The 20307-nt window shown below is 46.7% G+C and overlaps 1 protein-coding gene across 2 annotated transcripts in view; it reads right to left on the bottom strand.

Moving 5' to 3' along the window:
- Positions 1-18046, bottom strand: part of LOC138287287 (zinc finger protein 84-like) — an 85007-nt gene extending 66961 nt beyond the window's left edge. Inside the window, exons 1-2 of one of the 2 annotated variants that reach the window (XM_069227642.1) lie at positions 17866-18046; positions 7413-7519 (exon numbers count right to left, since the gene is read on the bottom strand). The gene's annotated coding sequence lies outside the window, so the exon portion shown is untranslated. The remainder of the gene's footprint in view (positions 1-7412; positions 7520-17865) is intronic. The other variant, XM_069227643.1, reaches the window with a different exon arrangement.
- Positions 18047-20307: the final 2261 nt, after the last annotated feature.

Here is a 20307-nt window from a genome sequence, read left to right as displayed (position 1 = left end):
AATTTAGGGTTTGCTCAGGGGTCACCCTGTCATGATGTACTTGGAAGAAGGGCTCTTTCAGGGTAAGTGCCTTTATTTCACTAACCTTGCGAAGGGAAGAGATGGCTACCAGAAAAGCTACTTTCCACAAAAGGAACTGCAGAGGACACAAGTGCTGCACAGCAAGGCTAAAAGTTAGGAAAAAGTGCAATGACATGGGCTGTTCTGGTTGTGTCATATTGCTTTTTTCTAGTGGGAGAGGCACGACAAACAACATAACACCAGAAGGGGTGAAAGTGCAAGCGACACAACACAGGGAGGTGGAGGTATGGGGCAAGCAACACAATGTGGGATGGTGGGGCAAACAACAACAACATGTGTGGGGACGGGAATGTGCCAGGAGGTGGGTGGGACAATCAACACAACCTGGGAGGAGGAACAGGGAAAACAACAACAAAGAGACAAGCAACAACGGGTCAAGCAAAAACAACAGGAAAGCATCAACAATGTGGCAAGCAACAATGACACAACAGCAGTACAACTGGTAGGGTGGGGCAGGCAACACCAAGGCAAGCAACACTCACGGGGCAAGCAACAATTATGTGGAAAGCAGATAAGAGAGGGGGGAGGACAGGGCAAGCAACACAAGGGCAAGCAACAACGATGGAACAAGTAACAACGACAGGGCAAGCAACAACGACAGGGCAAGCAACAACGACAGGGCAAGCAACAACGATGGGACAGGCAACAATGATGTGGCAAGCAACAATGATGGGGCAAGCAACAATGATGGGGCAAGCAACAATGATGGGGCAAGCAACAACAACAGAGCAAGCAGGGTAAGGGTAAGCAACACAACGCAGGAGGGTGCGGGTTAAGGGACAAGCAGCACAACCCAGGATGGGATTGGGAGGGACGGGGCAAACAACAACAATAGGGTCAGCAAGAAAAATGAGGCGAGCAACAATAGCAGGGCAGCCACCAACGACTCAGCAAGTAATAATGCAGACAGAGAAATGGGCAAGCAACATTACGTGGGATGTGAGGTGGGAGCATAGGACAAGCAACACAATGCAGGAGGGTCAGAGGGACAAGGCAAATGACTTAGCCCTATCTGCACTGTCACCCCAAACTTTTTGCCTTCATCACTACTATTTTTCTGAATTTGTTGTTGATGGCCTTAGGTCTCTGTGCAGTTTACTACTGCTAACCAGTGCCAAACCGAATGTGCTCACTCCCTAAAACATGTTAAAATAGGCTTCCACTGAATTAGCACATCAAATTTACTTATAAGTCCCTAATAAAGTGGTACTACATGTACCCAGGGTCTATAAATTAACTGCTACTTGTGGGCCTGCAGCCCTTGTTGTGCCACCCACTAACGTAGCCTCTTAAATCATCTCTCATGCCTGCTATTGCAGGCCTGAGGCATATTTTAAAGGGCTGCCAATTCAACTTGGCAAAATAACCCCTTTGTCAAGCCTCAAACATTTTGTTAATACGTCCTCACTTGGGCAGGCCTTCAACAGCCTAATGGCAGGTTCAATATATACAAAACGTTGGACATGTACTTTTAAATTTTACATGTCTGGCAGTGAAAATGTGTTTTTCACTACTGTGAGCCTGCCTCTCCCATAGTATATTTTGCTTGGGAACAGGTAGAAATATCATCTTTGATGCCATGCTTATAAGGTTAACATTTTCATGCCCTGACAATATGGTGCCTGCAGCTTGTTTCCTGGGCGACATGACTAGGCGTAAATGGTAGTTGGCCTTTGTGTATTCCTACCAGATAACCACGCATTGGCCACACAATAGAGGGACTTTGTGTTGGCAGGATGGGCCACCTCAAGTAGGAGGGGTGAAGATGAGCACAGTCCTACTTGCACTTCAAAGACTCTGCCTCGGTCCCACACAAAAACTTCATACTAGCCTTTTGTGAATTTAGATCCAGTACAGCCTGGGCAGTGAGGCAGGACATTCCAAACAATTCACTGAGGGGAAGACTCCAGAAGTTTCTCCCACTTCAAAGTTGGTTAAGCTCCGCCAGGAAGAAAAGAAGAAATCCTGAAGTTTTGGGTTCTTTGCAACTGCAAACGGACCTGTTTGCATCAAGATGTTAACACCTGCATGGACTGTCAAAGCGAAGCTCTGGTGAACCCAAGTCTTTGTACTATAATGACCACCAGTGACAACCAGCAACGCAAGATCTGCACTTCGTATTATAGCGTCAACAGCCCCCAGTCACTAACTAAGCTAACGTCCAGCAATGACTATAGGTGAAGACCAACAGGATCTTCACAATACAGCGACAACTATGGTCCACAGCGCCCAGCCTGCTCTTCATGCTACAGTGACACCATCCGAACCACTCTCTCTGCTGCTTGAGGCATTCTGCACATCGAACTGGATTCTTTGCGCCAGACTTTCAAAAAGTAACTTTTTATGCAGGACTAACCTGGGCTTTGTATCCAGCATGCACTCCATCACAGTCTGCCTGAACTTGTTACTTTCACCTGGTCTTGCACAACCAGATAACCATGAGTAGTGATGTGTACTTTTAGGCACTATGCCTACGCTAAATCTATTAAATTGCATATCCCCGGCTCTACTGATTGGATTTTTTTGTTGTTTTATTTTCAAAAATGTATTAAACATTACCCTATTTTTCTAAGTTGGTGTAGGATTTTTCTTTTGTTGTGTTGTCACTTTGTTGCTGTTAAAATGTTGCATACATAGTTTACACATTGTCTCTAAGTTAAGCCTGACTGCTTTTGTGTCAAGCTATCAGAGGGTTAAGCACAGTTTCATTTAGTGACTTTTGTGGTTCACCCTGAGAAGGACTGTGGCTGTTGTTTGAGAAGATCATAAAGAAGATATTCACCAAAGAAGAAATTACAAACTTCCAAATCTTTATTGACTGAACCAAGGAATGCTAAGGATTTGGAAATTTTGCAACAACGGAAGGAGAGGGCGGGTGGGGGCAAGCAACACAGACAATTATGGAGCGGACTGGAAGTGCACGATGGAGCCAGGTGAAAAAGATGCACTCCAATAGAGTTCTTACGCACAATCAAAAATGTAGTACCTACAAAAATGAGCAGTAGAAGAACCCAAGTGATATATCTATGCTCCAGGGGAGAGACAAAAATAGAAAGAGGAAGGAAGCCTATGGCAGCTGGCCAATAAGAAGCTAGCAAATGAGTGACTATGGGGCCAAACAATGGTAAGCAATGGGTGGTCTCCATAGTGCATGCCATTTCTAGGCGAGACCTAAGATGGTCAATAATCACTGGAGGCAACAAACACTTGTTCTTTGATATCTATAAACTTTAATATCAGGATATTCACAAGGATAAATCTTCAGCTCAAAGAAGGTGGGATCTGAGTTCGGTAGGACGGATACATATGAAGAGTGGAATTATATACTCTAGAGGGGACGCACCAGCCTGGAATTGTCGTCAGCAAAGAAACATCAGTTAAGATAAAACAATACTGGTACATTAACCCTGTGTTAAGTTGAAGATCCTGGGAATGTTCTGATAATTGTGGCAACCCAAGGACGCTGAAGCACCTGCTTTGGCATTGGTAAAAACGTACTCGCTACTGGGAAAAGGTGTTAACTGACATCCACAGAAGGTTCCACACACAAACCCCTACATTTCCAGCCTACATCATATTGGGCATCTCGAATAAGCAACCATAGCCCCAACGCTCACTAAGAGGGAGACAGATGTCACTGTCTCTCTTTGTCCTGCGGAGCAAGAAATTGTGTTACTTTGGAGAACAGATGAAATCACAGATACTGGATTCACCAAATATGGGGGATATTAGGGATGGAAAACATCACTTCATCTGCCGATCTGGGAATGGTGACTTTGAAACAATATGGGTTCCTTTCATTAAGCTCCTCACACCCAAGATCAGAGAACTTGGGCTAGCGACTCTGGTTGGGGAAGAGACTAACTCCGCATAAAATGGAAGAACACCAACATAGCTAAGCCGTGATATAGAACTGACAGAAAATGATCATGGCTATCAAAATATATATATATTTTAATTAGCTTATACAGCAAAAACAACTCAGTACTTAGAAAGTGTACACTTTAGAACAAAGTCAGATCATGGATGACGAATGACACACTGGGAGCTACAAGAGATCACAGATAGGCTTTCTGCAATGGGTACGGGTCGTATCTGGCAGCCAGGACAGCCATCGCCAGCAAGTCTCACTAATGTAGGCGAGTCTGCACCATGGTGTAACTGCTGGCGCCCTCCCATGATCTCTCGGCCTGGGCACCATACACTGCACAAAGGGGCCCATATTTCCTTTGGTCTGTTGAGTGCTGGCATTAAAGCCCAATAGTCTCCCTTACGCTCCAGGCAGAACGCAGCATCAGCTATCCAAGCACGGCCCCACACATCGCAATCCAGGGCTTAGCTAAGAGCACCAATAGCACGGCCCCACACATCACAATCCAGGGCTTAGCCAAGAGCACCAATAGCACGGCCCCACACATCACAATCCAGGGCTTAGCTAAGAGCACCAATAGCACGGCCCCACACATCGCAATCCAGGGCTTAGCTAAGAGCACCAATAGCACGGCCCCACACATCACAATCCAGGGCTTAGCTAAGAGCACCAATAGCACGGCCCCACACATCGCAATCCCGGGCTTAGCTAAGAGCACCAATAGCACGGCCCCACACATCGCAATCCCGGGCTTAGCTAAGAGCACCAATAGCGCAGTAAGTCTACGAACACTGGTAGGAATATCCTTCACGTACCACAATAGGGCCAATATTGGCCTTTGGGGTTTTGCATGTGTTGTAATGTCAGTAATAACCTCATGTACTCTATCCTGATATCCTACTATGTGAGGGCAGTTCTGTGCCAGATGAAGGAATGAGCCCCTTCCTCCCTGCAACGCGCACAGTGTGCATTGTCACAAAGACCCATGCAGTGCAGCTGAAGGAGTGTGAGGTACAAGCGATACTTGGGGCGGATGCAGTGGAGCCAGTAGTTGGAAATGACTATTTGCAAGTGCAAGCAACAAAAGCGCTACTGCTGGTCTGTCAGGGCCTCACCGTGCTCACCCTGCCACTGCTCCCGAGCCTTGGGCACAATCAAGGGGGGCATGGCCTGCATAGTAGTGTAAAGGCGCGTGATCAATCGGCCTCAGGAGGAAGGTGCGAGAGGCATATCAAGCTCCTGAAGACTACAAGGTGCCCGGGGGAAGGTTTGATGAATCTCTCTGCAGACACCACGAAGTCTATAATAAAGGAAGACGTCTAAGGGTCTTCACGTAGTGCGCGCTTGCATATCCACCCACAAAATGAAAGACCCGTCCAGGTAGAGGTCTCCCATCACTGGCAAAGCATCGTCATAATAGCTATTTACTACTCGAGCCTCGTTACGTGTAAGTTTCTACAATCAACTTCCCCAGGGGTGCGGAAGGACCAAGGTGATTTGTTGCAGTTTGTTGTCATGTTTAGTAACATCTGACAATTTCCACCAGCTGGTGGTGGTAAGTGGGTCTCTGTGTCAAGCTTCTGACAACAAAATAATAAACAGAGTTGAACTATTAATCTGGCAGAGAAAATGATAGGTGGGTGAACGAGATATATGTCGATTTACTTTGGATGTTCTGCTACTGCCCATCTCTTAATGACTGTAAATTAGGACCAAATTAAATGAACGCCTTACATTGACTTTTGACCATGACTCCTGCTGGATTTTTCTTGTACTAATTTATGGTTAATCGCCCTAGAGACCAACACCAATTCCACAGGATACATGGGTTATGGCTCTGCTGCTAGACCAACATGCCGGGGAAAGATGATACCTTCCTTCCGACCACCTGGATCCCACCTCTGTATACATATATTTATCTTGGAAGAGAGAACTGGAAAGAGGGTTAGAAGACGGACACCGGAGAACAGATCCTATACAGAGGAGCAGACTTCCTAGGAGGGCGATCAGCTGGGGGTTTCTCAGTTGTACCTACCACAAGGTGCGGCGACCCAGAGAAAACAGCAACTTGTAGGGCTACAATTATCACTGCAATGATTTACTTCATTATGACGAGGGAGTGTCCATATCAGAATGGTAATTAATTATCTTGGTCTTGTGGGATGATTATGACCCGCTGGTTGACAACCTTCTTACTTTTTATTCGTAATATGGATACAACCAACTAACAAAATACAGGTTATTGATAGATCATTCTATATATCACCCAATCTAAACATGTTCCATCCTCACACTTATCAAGGAATTAAAAGCATCGGTCTTTCGCCCACTGCACATAAACAATACAAAGGATCTCTATGAACGTGCTGCTGATGGAGGCTCATTAGGTACTGCACAGCCCACCCAACGTGGAGCGTGACCCGCTGTTAAAGCATGCCTCCTCATGCACATAAACAATACAAAGGATCTCTATGAACGTGCTGCTGATGGAGGCCCAGTAGGTACTGCACAGCCCACCCATTGGGGAGCGTGACCCGCTGTTAAAGCATGCCTCCTCATGCACATAAACAATACAAAGGATCTCTATGAACGTGCTGCTGATGGAGGCCCATCAAGTACTGCACAGCCCACCCAACGTGGAGCGTGACCCGCTGTTAAAGCATGCCTCCTCATGCACATAAACAATACAAAGGATCTCTAGGAACATGCTGCTGATGGAGGCCCATCAGGTACTGCACAGTCCACCCAACGTGGAGCGTGACCCGCTGTTAAAGCATGCCTCCTCATGCACATAAACAATACAAAGGATCTCTATGAACGTGCTGCTGATGGAGGCCCAGTAGGTACTGCACAGCCCACCCATTGGGGAGCGTGACCCGCTGTTAAAGCATGCCTCCTCATGCACATAAACAATACAAAGGATCTCTATGAACGTGCTGCTGATGGAGGCCCATCAAGTACTGCACAGCCCACCCAACGTGGAGCGTGACCCGCTGTTAAAGCATGCCTCCTCATGCACATAAACAATACAAAGGATCTCTAGGAACATGCTGCTGATGGAGGCCCATCAGGTACTGCACAGTCCACCCAACGTGGAGTGTGACCCGCTGTTAAAGCATGCCTCCTCATGCACATAAACAATACAAAGGATCTCTAGGAACGTGCTGCTGATGGAGGCCCATTAGGTCCTGCACAGCCCACCCAACGTGGAGCGTGACCCGCTGTTAAAGCATGCCTCCTCGGTGGGTGCGGGTCTGTGCATCTCATAAAGATCATTCCTGGGCCTAATGAGATAAACCATTATAGGAATAACTGTAGCTTTACAAATTAGTGTTCTCTCCGCACCTTGCTGTGTACAGTTGTGACTTAGGAGGAAGTGTGACAGACCAACATAATTCTCTCTTTCTCTTGATATTAAGAGTCATTCTCAGTGGCATACTGATTTGGCATTTGAACTTACCAGATGAAAGACCTGCTGAGTTTGGCAGCCAGGATCATTTATTAGTCGATCCTCGGTCATATGACTGCACGCATGGTGTTCAGAAAAAAGGCTGCGGTGTTCTGCAGCTGAAACAGAAACACAATCACTTTATTCAGGATTAGACAAGCACAAGCTTTGACGCACAGATCATACTTGATGCTTTATCATGGAATTAAAAGAAGGAAACACTTCAGCACAAGAAGAGGAACAGCGGGATTGCTGTCATTGGGCGCATGGAGTAATGTACGGACTTGTGTGGTAGATCAATAGCAACGGGGAGGAAATCTTGTGAGGAACTAGGGGACTTATTTAAAAGCCCCGAGCACCCCAACAGCGACACTTTTAGTGACGCTTCGGTGGCGCTGTGACATTTTCCATATATACAGAATTCGTAAACCTGAGGCAGCGCCAAAAACTAATGCCACCCCAGAGTGGCGGAAATACATTTTTTTTACCTCATTTTTGCTTTTCCTGTTTGCTGCATTCTGCAGCACACATAGGAAGAGCAAAACACTATTAAAGATTGTTTATCTGCAGGAGGGGACACCTATCTGCACATAAAGAAGCATTCGCCACAAGGCAAGCACCCTTCTCACTATGGTGCAAGGGTGGGCGTGTTGGTGCTAGGCAGCCAATTTCAGCGCCAGTACTAGGGGAACACAGACTTGTGCCGTATTTTCATAAATACAGCGCATCCCTGCATTTCCGAAGTGACGCAGCGCTGCCACTTTCATAAATACAGCGCATCCCTGCATTTCCGAAGTGAAGCAGCGCTACCACTTTCTTGATAATGAAGCCCTAGATATTTCTTAAGAGGCTCAACCTATAGCAAGACTTTATGGCAAACACCTTTTAGCAATAGCTATAAACCTCAAGCATGAATGCTTAGATCTGACTCTACAATACACAGTTTACGTCTCAGTTTAGCCTATATTACGTGACACTATGCTACGTCACAAAGGTAGCAAAAAGTTTATTATAAGTTATGATAGTGCACGCTATCTCTTTCTTCTACTGCATTGCAAAATTCATGTCTTTGTTGAGTGATGTTCTGTTGTGTTTTTTTAGTACACACACATCCAAATCCAAAGTGCTATCCTGCTGTCACAGTTTTCCCCCAATACTCACCGGCCCTCTTGCATTGCTTGCAAACTTCATACAAGCATGATTACCATCAGAAGTGCATTCTTTGAGACATAAGTAAAATAACACCTGACAGAGTCAGACCTAGCTTTTCACCCGCTCAGGGTAGACAATAAAAAAATAGTACTTGTAAAAATAAGAAGTAATAACAAAGGGGAAAAAGAAAAAATAGTACTTCAATCAAAGCAAGAGTCGCAGAAGGACCCTAATCGAAAAGAAGCACTCAGTACTTGTAAACACACATCCTAGAGTTCATGGTGCCTGTGCGAGAGGATGTGACATCGGCTAAAATAAGAAACAATCAGATGTACAAGAACCGCTGAAACTTTATAGGCAATAGGGTTAGATTCCCAATATGTTCCCTGTACAAGTGCATTATACTTATCAACCACCTTCAGATTACGAACTGTTAGTGATTCATGTTCGACTGAAGTCTTTTGTGTCTGTTGTATTTGCAGATGCATGAATGAGCTCTGTCTGTTCAACTGAAATGTGTGTCGTCTTTCTCAATGCCAAGATCAAACACCCCTGGGCCCCTTTCTGAGGGTCTTGGAAATGATATTGGAGGCCGTAATGTGTGTTCATGCTCAAATCAGAATTACACCGTGTGCTTAAATATTACGCACACTTAGCACTTTTTCTTTCACAATTTGTGTAGGAAGTTGGCTCTGTATGTACTATTTCAAAGTAGGAAATAGCATGCACAGAGTCCAAGGGTTCCCCTTAGAGGTAAGATAGTGGCAAAAAGAGATAATTCTAATGCTCTATTTTGTGGTAGTGTGGTCGAACAGTAGGCTTATCAGAGGGTAGTGTTAAGCATTTGTTGTACACACACAGGCAATAAATGAGGAACACACACTCAGAGACAATTCCAGGCCAATAGGTTTTTGTATAGAAAAACATATTTTCTTAGTTTATTTTAAGAACCACAGGTTCAAGATTTACAAGTAATACTTCAAATGAAGGGTATTTCATGTAGGAACATTAGGAACTTTGAATTAGCCAAATAGCATATACAGTTTTCACATAAATGACATATAGCTATTTTAAAACTAGACACTGCAATTTTCAACAGTTCCTGGGGGAGGTAAGTGTTTGTTAGTTTTTGCAGGTAAGTAAACCACCTACGGGGTTCAAGTTTGGGTCCAAGGTAGCCCACAGTTGGGGGTTCAGAGCAACCCCAAAGTTACCACACCAACAGCTCAGGGCCGGTCAGGTGCAGAGGTCAAAGTGGTGCCCAAAACGCATAGGCTTCAATGGAGAAAGGGGTGCCCCGGTTCCAGTCTGCCAGCAGGTAAGTACCCGCGTCTTCGGAAGGCAGACCAGGAGGGTTTTGTAGGGCACCGGGGGGGACACAAGTCCACACAAAAAAGTACACCCTCAGCAGCACGGGGGCGGCCGGGTGTAGTGTGTAAACAGGTGTCGGGTTCGCAATAGATTTCAATGGGAGACCAAGGGGTCTCTTCAGTGATGCAGGCAGAAGAGGGGGGGCTCCTCGGGGTAGCCACCACCTGGGCAAGGGAGAGGGCCACCTGGGGGTCGCTCCTGCACTGGAGGTCGGATCCGTCAGGTCCTGGGGGCTGCGGGTGGAGAGTCTTTAACAGGCGTCGATCTTTGAAGCAGGCAGTCAGGGTCAGTGGGAGCCTCGGGATTCCCTCTGCAGGCGTCGCTGTGGGGGCTCAGGGGAGTCAACTCTGGCTACTCACGGTCTCGTAGTCGCCGAGGAGTCCTCCCGCTGGTGTTTTTTTCTCCACAAGTCGAGCCTGGGGCGTCGGGTGCAGAGTGCAAAGTCTCACGCTTCCGGCAGGAAACGTGTGTTGTTTCAAAGTTGCTTCTTTGTTGCAAAGTTGCAGTCTTTGGGGAACAGAGCCGCTGTCCTCGGGAGTTCTTGGTCCTTCTAGATGCTGGGTAGTCCTCTGAGGCTTCAGAGGTTGCTGGACCCTGGGAACGCGTCGCTGGAGCAGTGTCTTTAGAAGGGGGAGACAGGCCGGTAGAGCTGGGGCCAAAGCAGTTGGTGTCTCCGTCTTCTCTGCAGGTTTTTCAGTTAAGCAGTCCTCTTCTTCTTAGGTTGCAGGAATCTGAGTTCCAAGGTTCTGGGGAGCCCCTAAATACTGAATTTAGGGGTGTGTTTAGGTCTGGGGGTTAGTAGCCAATGGCTACTAGCCCTGAGGGTGGCTACACCCTCTTTGTGCCTCCTCCCTGAGGGGAGGGGGGCACATCCCTAATCCTATTGGAGGAATCCTCCATCTGCAAGATGGAGGATTTCTAAAAGTTAGAGTCACCTCAGCTCATGACACCTTAGGGGCTGTCCTGACTGGCCAGTGACTCCTCCTTGTTTTTCTCATTATCTCCTCCGGCCTTGCCTCCAAAAGTGGGGCCGTGGCCGGAGGGGGCGGGCAACTCCACTATCTGGAGTGCCCTGGGGTGCTGTAACAAAGGGGGTGAGCCTTTGAGGCTCACCGCCAGGTGTTACAGTTCCTGCAGGGGGAGGTGAGAAGCACCTCCACCCAGTACAGGCTTTGTTACTAGCCACAGAGTGACAAAGGCACTCTCCCCATGTGGCCAGCAACATGTCTGGTGTGTGGCAGGCTGCTAAAACCAGTCAGCCTACACGGGTAGTCGGTTAAGGTTTCAGGGGGCACCTCTAAGGTGCCCTCTGGGGTGTATGTTACAATAAAATGTACACTGGCATCAGTGTGCATTTATTGTGCTGAGAAGTTTGATACCAAACTTCCCAGTTTTCAATGTAGCCATTATGGTGCTGTGGAGTTCGTGCATGACAGACTCCCAGACCATATTCTCTTATGGCTACCCTGCACTTACAATGTCTAAGGTTTTGCTTTGACACTGTAGGGGCATAGTGCTCGCGCACTTATGCCCTCACCTATGGTATAGTGCACCCTGCCTTAGGGCTGTAAGGCCTGCTAGAGAGGTGACTTATCTATACCTATAGGCAGTGTGAGGTTGGCATGGCACCCTGAGGGGAGTGCCATGTCAACTTAGTCATTTTGTCCTCACTAGCACACACAAGCTGGCAAGCCGTGTGTCTGTGCTGAGTGAGGGGTCCCCAGGGTGGCATAAGACATGCTGCAGCCCTTAGAGACCTTCCCTGGCATCAGGGCCCTTGGTACCAGGGGTACCAGTTACAAGGGACTTACCTGGATGCCAGGGTGTGCCAATTGTGAAAACAAAAGTATAGGTTAGGGAAAGAACACTGGTGCTGGGGTCTGATTAGCAGGCGTCAGCACACTTTCAAATCAAAACTTAGCATCAGCAAAGGCAAAAAGTCAGGGGGTAACCATGCCAAGGAGGCATTTCCTTACAATTTGTCACAGGGAAAACTGGTAAAGTTCTCAATTTTTCACCCATTTATTCATCTGCTCACTCAGGGATGCTGCCACACTATCCCCCATTTCACCCTGTGGAGCTAAGAATGGCGAGGTAAAAAAAAAAAACTTGTGGTATCAGAATTTCCTCGGGGGATCTTTCCTTCAAGAATTATCACACTCTTCAGAGTGATGCTTTAAGAAAGATAAGAAAACGATAAAGTCAAAAAGCCAAATGTGCTTTTTAATTAACAAAAGTGCTTATTCATTAATTGGCAATCTTCTGGGGGGGGGGGTGTTTGGATGGGTGTAGGAAAATGGCTCCTTGTTGCAGTTACCCCCCACCCCCAACTTTTTGCCTGATACTGATGCTGACTTGACTGAGAAGTATGTTGGGACCCTGCTAACCAGGCCCCAGCACCAGTGTTCTTTCACCTAAAATGTACCATTGATTCCACAATTGTCACACCCCTGGCACACAGATAAGTCCCTTGTAAAAGGTACCAGTGGTACCAAGGGCCCTGGGGCCAGGGATGGTTCCTAAGGGCTGCAGCATGTATTGTGCCACCCTAAGGGACTCCTCAACTAACACATGCACACTGCCATTGCAAATTGTGTGTGTTGGTGGGGAGAAAAAGGCAAAGTCGACATGGCAACCCCCTCATGATGCCATGCACACAAAAAACTGCATGTTGCTTAAGTTAGTCACCCCTCTAGCAGGCCTTAAAGCCCTAAGGCAGGGTGCACTATACCACGGGTGAGGGCATAGCTGCATGAGCAATATGCCCCTACAGTGTCTAAGTCTGTTCTTAGACATTGTAAGTACACTGTGGCCATATTATGTATATGGTCTGGGAGTTTGTCAAAACAAACTCCACAGTTCCATAATTGCTATACTAAATAGTGGGAAGTTTGGTATCAAACTTCTCAGAATAATACACCCACACTGATGCCAGTGTTGGATTTATTAAAAGATGCACACAGAGGGCATCTTAGAGATGCCCCCTGTATTTTACCCAATCCTTCAGTGCAGGACTGACTGGTCTGTGCCAGCCTGACACTGAGAGACGAGTTTCCGACCCCCTGGGGTGAGAGCCTCTGTGCTCTCTGGGACCAGAAACAAAGCCTGCACTGGGTGGAGGTGCTTTATACTTCCCCTCTGCAGGAACTGTAACACCTAGCAGTGAGCCTCAAAGGCTCAGGCTTCCTGTTACAATGCCCCAGGGCACTCCAGCTAGTGGAGATGTCCACCCCCAGGACAAGTCCCCACTTTTGGCAGCAAGTCCAGGGGAGATAATGAGAAAAACAAGGAGTCACCCCTCAGCCATGACCACCCCTAAGGTGTCCAGAGCTGAAGTGACCCCCTCCTTGAGAAATCCTCCATCTTGCTTTGGAGGATTAGACCCAATAGGAACAGGGATGTGCCCCCCCCTCTCCAAAGGGAGGAGGCACAAGGAGGGTGTAGCCACCCTCAGGGACAGTAGCCATTGGCTACTGCCCTCTAGCCCTAACACACCCCTAAATTCAGTATTTAGGGGAGAGCCTGAACCCAGGACTTCAGATTCGTGACGACCTGAAACAAGAAGAAGGACTGCTGACCTGAAAGCCCCGCAGAGGCGATGGAGACGACAACTGACTTGGCCCCGGCCCTACCGGCCTGTCTCCAGACTCAAAGAACCTGCAACAGTGACGCATCCAGCGGGACCAGCGACCTCTGAGGACTAAGAGGACTGACCTGCAACCAAAGGACCAAGAAATTCCAGTGGACAGTAGCTCTGTCCAAAACAGCAACAAAGAAACCATCTTTAAAGGGACTCCAGTCTCAGTCCTGAAGCGTGAGTCCCCAACAGTCTGCACCCGATGCCCCCGGCCCGTGTCCAGAGGAAACAACACTGCAGCGAGGACCCCCAGGTAACTCCGACGACATACCACCCTGAGACGACCTCCCTGCACCCCCACAGCGACGCCTACATAGAGAATCCGGAGGATCCCCCTGACCACGACTGCCCGGTTACAAAGAAGCCGACGCCTGGAAGAAGCACTGCACCCGCAGTCCCCAGGCCCGTGGGAAGACGACTACCGGTGCAGGAGGGACCAGCAGGCAAACCTCCTTCTTGCCCAGTTGGTGGCTTGCCTGAGAAGCCCCCCGGTGCCCTGCCTGCCAGCAGACTAGAACCAGAGCACCCCCCTGTCTCCATAGGTGCATATGTTGTTTGGGCCCTACTTTGACCTCTGCACCTGACTGGCCCTGTGTTGCTGGTGCTGGGTGTTTGGGGTATCCTTGAATCCCCAACGGTGGGCTGCCTATGCCCTGGAGACTGAACTTGTAAGTGCTTTACTTACCTGAAAAACTAACCTGTACTTACCTCCCCCAGGAACTCTTGACTTTTGCAGTGTCCAGTTTTATAATAGCTTATTGCCATTTTTGTTACAAAACTATGTACATTACAGTTTTACTTCAAAGTTCTATACTTACCTATGTCAAGTACCTTACAATTTATGCATTTACTTGAATTCTGAATCTTGTGGTTCTAAAATAAATTAAGAAAATAATATTTTTCTATATAAAAACCAAGTGGCCTGGAGTTAAGTCTTTGAGTATGTGTTCTCATTTATTTCCTGTGTGTGTACAACAAATGCTTAACACTGCCCTCTGATAAGCCAAACTGCTTGACCACACTACCACAAAAAGAGCATTAGTATTATCTATTATTGCCACTATCAACCTCTAAGAGGAAGCCTTGGACTCTGTGCACACTATCTCTCACTTGGAGATAGTATATATAGAGCCAACTTCCTACAATGAGTGAATGGGTAAATGCATGAATAAGTCAATAGGTGACTAAATAGCTGGATCTGATTGCAGAATTGAAAGAATGAACACTTAAGTGATAATACTGACAAATGTAGGAGTGAATATATTTGTGAATGAATGAGTGAGTGGATGGATGAAAGGTTGACAACATGGAAAGATTAATGGGTGAATAAATGGATGGATGATTCATTTGTGAATTACTGAGTTAATGGATCAATGACTCTGAATGGACGAGAGAGCAGATGAATGAATGAGTGAGCAGGTGCATGTGTCCAAAGATACTGCATAGTGCATCAAACACCAGTGCATAGATTGTCTCTGGAAAAAACATGCATAGTATAGTTAAAAGCAGTGCAGTCTGAATAGATTACTCATAGTGCATTAAAATGCAGTGAGGTGTAAACAGATATGTCATAGTGTAGTAAGATGCAGTGTGAGCATATTCCTCACAGTAAAGTAAACAGCAGCTCAGTGTGACAGATTCCTCACAGTGCAGTAAGGTGTAGTGCAGTGTGTGCAGATTCATCATAGTGTAGTATTATGCAGGTAGATTTATCATAGCACAGTAAGATGCGCAGTGCTCAGATTTGTCACTGTGCATTAAGATACAGTGCAGTGTGCACAGCTTCCTCAATGCCGTAAGACGCAGTGTTGTGGGACAGATTACTCAGTGCAGTAAGATGCAGTGCAGTTTAAAGATTCCTCATAGTGCAGTAAGATGCAGTGCACTGATTCCTCACATTGCAGAAAGATGTAGTGCAGTGCACAGATTCCAGAAAGTGCAGTAAGGTGCAGTGCTGTGCACAGATTCCTCATATTGCAATATGATGCAGTGCACAGATGCCTCATAGCACAGTAAGATGCAGTGCAGTGTGCACAGACCACTCCTAGTGCAGTATGATGAAGTGGAGTGTGAACAGACTCCTCACAGTGCAGCAAAATGCAATCCAGTGTGTATAGATTCCTTGCAGTGCAGTAAGATGCAATGCAGTGCACAGATTCAACAGTGTAGTTAGATGCAGTGCACAGATCCCTCATAGTGCAGTAAGATGCAGTACAGTGTCACAGATTCTTCATAGTGCAGTAAGATGCAGTAAAGTGCACAGATTCCTCACTGCAGCAAGATACAGTGCAGTAAGGTGCTGTACAGTGTTTACAGAGTCCTCATAGTGCACCAAGATGCAGTGCAGTGGCATAGATTCCTCACAGTGCAGTAAAATGTTGTAGAGTGTATACAGATTCCTCACAGTGCAGCAAGATGCAGTGCAGTGTACAGAATCCCCATGGTTCAGTAAGATGCAGTGCAGCATGGACAGATTCTTCACAGTGCAGTAAGGTGCAGTGCACAGATTCCTCACAGTGCAGTAAGATGTAGTGAACAGACTCCTCACAGTGCAGTAAGATGCAGTGCACAGATTCCTCACAGTGCAGTAGGATGCAGTGCAGTGTGCACAGATTCCTAACAGTGCAGTAAGATGCAGTGCAGTGCACAGACTCCACACTGTGCAGTAAGATGCAGTGCACAGATTCCTTACAGTGCAGTAAGGTGCAGTGTGCACAGATTCCTTACAGTGCAGTAAGATGCAGTGCAGTGCACAGATTCCTCATAGTGCAGTAAGATGCTGTTCAGTGTGCACAGATTCCTCGCAGTGCAGTAAGATGCAGTGCAGTGCACAGATTCCTCATAGAGCAGGAAGATACAGTGCAGTGGACAGATTCCTCATAAACCAGTAATATGCAGTGCACAGACTCCTCACCGTGAAGTAAGATGCTGTGCACAGATTCCTCAGTGCAGTGGGGTGCAGTGGTACAGATTCCTTACAGTGCAGTAAGATGTAGTACACAGATTCCTCACAGTGCAGTAAGATGCAGTGTACACAGATTCCTCACAGTGCAGTAAGATGCAGTGTAGTTGCACAGTTTCCTCACAGTGCAGAAAGATGCAGTGCAGTGCGCAGATTCCTCACAGTTCAGTGATATGTAGTGCAGTGCACAGATTCCTCATTGTTCAGTAAGATGCAGTACACAGACTCCTCACAGTGCAGTAAGATGCTGTACACAGATTCCTCAGTGCAGTTGGGTGCAGTAGTACAGATTCCTCACGGTGGAGTAAGATGTAGTACACAGATTCCTCACAGTGCAGTAAGATGCAGTGCAGTGCACATATTCTTCAGTGCAGTAAGATGCAGTGTAGTGCAGATTCCACACAGTGCATTAATATGCAGTGCACAGATTCTTCACAGTGCAGTAAGATGCAGTGCACTGTACACAGATCCCTCATAGTGCAGTAAGATGCAGTGCAGTGCACAGATTCCTCTTAATGCAGTAAGATGCAGTGCAGTGCACAGACCCTCAGTGCAGTAAGATGCTGTGCACAGATTTCTTACAGTGCAGTAAGATGCAGTGTGCATAGATTCCTCACAGTGCAGTAAGATGCAGTGCACAGATTCCTCAATGCAGTAAGATGCAGTGTAGTGCAGATTCCTCACAGTGCATTAGGATGCATTGCAGTGCACAGATTCCTCACAGTGCAGTAAGATGCAGAGCACTGTACACAGATCCCTCACAGTGCAGTAAGATGCAGTGCACAGATTCCTCACAGTGCAGTAAGATGCAGAGCAGATTCCTCATAGAGCAGTAAGATACAGTGCAGTGCACAGATTCCTCACAGTGCAGTAAGATGCAGTGCAGTGCAGATTCTTCATAGTGCAGTAAGATGTATTGCAGTGCACAGACCCTCAGTGCAGTGAGATGCAGTGCACAGATTTCTCAGTGCAGTAAGATGCAGTGCAGTACACAGATTCCTCACAGTGCAGTAAGATGAAGTGCAGTGCAGATTCCTCACAGTGCAGTAAGGTATAGTGCAGTGCACAGATTTCTCACAGTGCAGTAAGATGCAGTACAGTGCACAGATTCCTCACCGTGCAGTAGGATGCAGCACACAGACCCTCAGTGCAGTAAGATGCAGTGCACAGATCACCTCTTTAACACAAATGATGACTACAAACACCCCCAGGCCCAGAAGGAAAGCCCCCCAGAGGTCCCCGGATAGAAGAGCCCAGCTCAGCCCGGCTCCTGGCAGAGATTTCCTCCAGGATTATTCAGTCTATTTCTACAAACACAGCAGAAGGTGCTGACAATCTCCTACCTGAGCAGGAACCTGTGCAGACATTTCCAGGCTCTCTCCTCCTCCTGGGGCGGGGGGGGGGGGGGGTCGGGTGCAGATTTGGGGTCTGGGGGGTCTGTGAGGGTCTGAAGATGAAGATAACTGCACAGACAGACAGGGGGTCCTTCCTCCTCTGCAGCAGGCTGGACACAGAGGGGAAACCCGGAAGTGACGTCACATCCGCTGCTGGTGCTGCCTCTGCCACCGCTGACCCGGAAGAGGAAACCCTTCTCCCTTTCATACAATGTGCTCAGTGGATTTCATCAGCAGGCGAGGAGCGCCCTCCGGTGGCCGCTGACGGAACCGCCGCCTCCAGGCTCCAGCAGTGAGTACATTTCACACAAAGAAGCATTTTGTGGCAGAAAGTCCTGGGTGTTCACATGTCACAGACATGGATGTTGTTGAGACATGGATGGTCCAACAGTCCCAGGAGACTGTGGTTGTTTTATAGCCAGAAATGCTGATATCTTTAAAGAACCCCCTCCTCTAATACAGGTTAGAGGAAAACCACACAATGCAGTCATCCTCCCTCTTCTCAGCCAGAGCCTCTCTGCTGTGCTGTTTACTTCTGATTGTGATTCTTAAAAATACAGAATGCTGCCTGAAGCTGTCCTATATGTCTGAGCGCTACATCTTCATGTCTGCCCCCTCACAGTAAACACATCATTCTCCAGCACTGATTCAGCATGGGGATTGCCCAGGATCACCCAATTCAGACCCGTGAAAAAGCTGGGGTTCAATGGCAGGTTTCCTGCTGCTGAATCACTGGACCATCTCTCATAATTGCTTTATTCCTATCACATGTTCTCATCTCGTGAAGGTAAAAGGGCGAACAATGTCATACAATCTGTATTTGTAAGTGATATCTATTTAATTTTATCTGGTATCCATCTGGCAACTGGAATCAGAGATTATTTACTATTGTACTGGTGCCTATACAAAGAAACTTCATTATTTACCAGGCCATTGTGCAACTAGCAAATAAATGTTACTTTTTACCCAGCTGCACGGTAAATATAAAAGTTTAAGTATGGTTTCGCAAGAAGCAGTGGAAACAGCAAAGAACTTCACAGTTTACTTGGCTGCTGGCTATTAGAAGAGATTACGCTGTGATGGACCTGCGACACTACAAATAGCAAAGAAACATTGCTATTTACCAAGCTGCTCGCTAATTACAGACATTATATCCTATCTGGATGGCAGACGTGCAGACAGCAAAGAACCATTACTATTTACCCAGCTACTGGTTACATACAGGGCATTTGCATGATATGGCCAGTGGTCAAGCAAATATCAAGAATACTACACTATTTACACAGCTGCTGGTGAAATAGCAGATATTATGGGCTCGATTCACAAAGATAAACACACACTTTTGTGTAAGTTTACTCTTTTTTGGTATTCACACAAGTTAATAGTATTGGTGCATAATCGTGTACAAACAACTGCAAAATGTCTGTGACGTGCAGTACAAAATAGCGTGAGGCACAATTACCTGAAGTACCCTGTACAATATGAATAATCATGTATGCTCTGAATGGCACCTTAATACAATATACAATACCGTCTCATTGCGCTCATTCTGGTGACGTTCTGGCCCGGGAGAAAGGTGTATGCTGTAAACGGGAAGTGAGCACAGATACCATAGGTTGTTTATATTGGTAAAGTGGGTTCAGCCAGGAGTTGTCTGTAGCATCTGCTATTTGTTGAGTGTTGGTAAGGCGATGAGGCTGAGAAGTCAGTGGCAGCAATGGTATCCCCTTAGATAATGTAGTGAAGCCATTGATTCACAGTGTTGCAGTGATATGTGAGAGATATGAGTAGGCTATCAGATATGGTCTTGGGTATGATGAGAAAGCATGTATGAGGGTATATGAGTGAGGAGTGAAGCCATTGATTCATAGTGTTGCAGTGATATGTGAGAGATATGAGTAGACTATCAGATATGGTCTCGGTTATGATGAGAAAGCATGTATGAGGGTATATGAGCGAGGAGTGAAGCCATTGATTCACAGTGTTGCAGTGATACGTGAGAGATATAAGTAGGCTATCAGATATGGTCTCGGTTATGATGAGAAAGCATGTATGAGGGTATATGAGCGAGGAGTGAAGCCATTGATTCACAGTGTTGCAGTGATACGTGAGAGATATGAGTAGGCTATCAGATATGGTCTCGGTTATGATGAGAAAGCATGTATGAGGGTATATGAGCGAGGAGTGATGCTTGGTATGAGTGGTGAGTGTTACCCAACAATGATAGAGACATGTGAGAGATTAGGGGGCAATCTGGAGTAGACTCAATTCCTCCTCCATCGAAAATTCAGACCTATCCTCTAAAACCTTTTCTAGGTTTGAAGGTTCTGTGACGGGTTTGAACTTTTGAAAAAACAATCTTGAGCTTGAAAGGGTCAATAGAGGAGTGCT

This window comes from Pleurodeles waltl, chromosome 4_1, assembly GCF_031143425.1.
Source record: "Pleurodeles waltl isolate 20211129_DDA chromosome 4_1, aPleWal1.hap1.20221129, whole genome shotgun sequence".
Lineage (NCBI taxonomy): Eukaryota > Metazoa > Chordata > Amphibia > Caudata > Salamandridae > Pleurodeles > Pleurodeles waltl.
The sequence above is the reverse complement of the archived record's forward strand: the minus strand, read 5'-3'. Positions and strand labels throughout refer to the sequence as shown.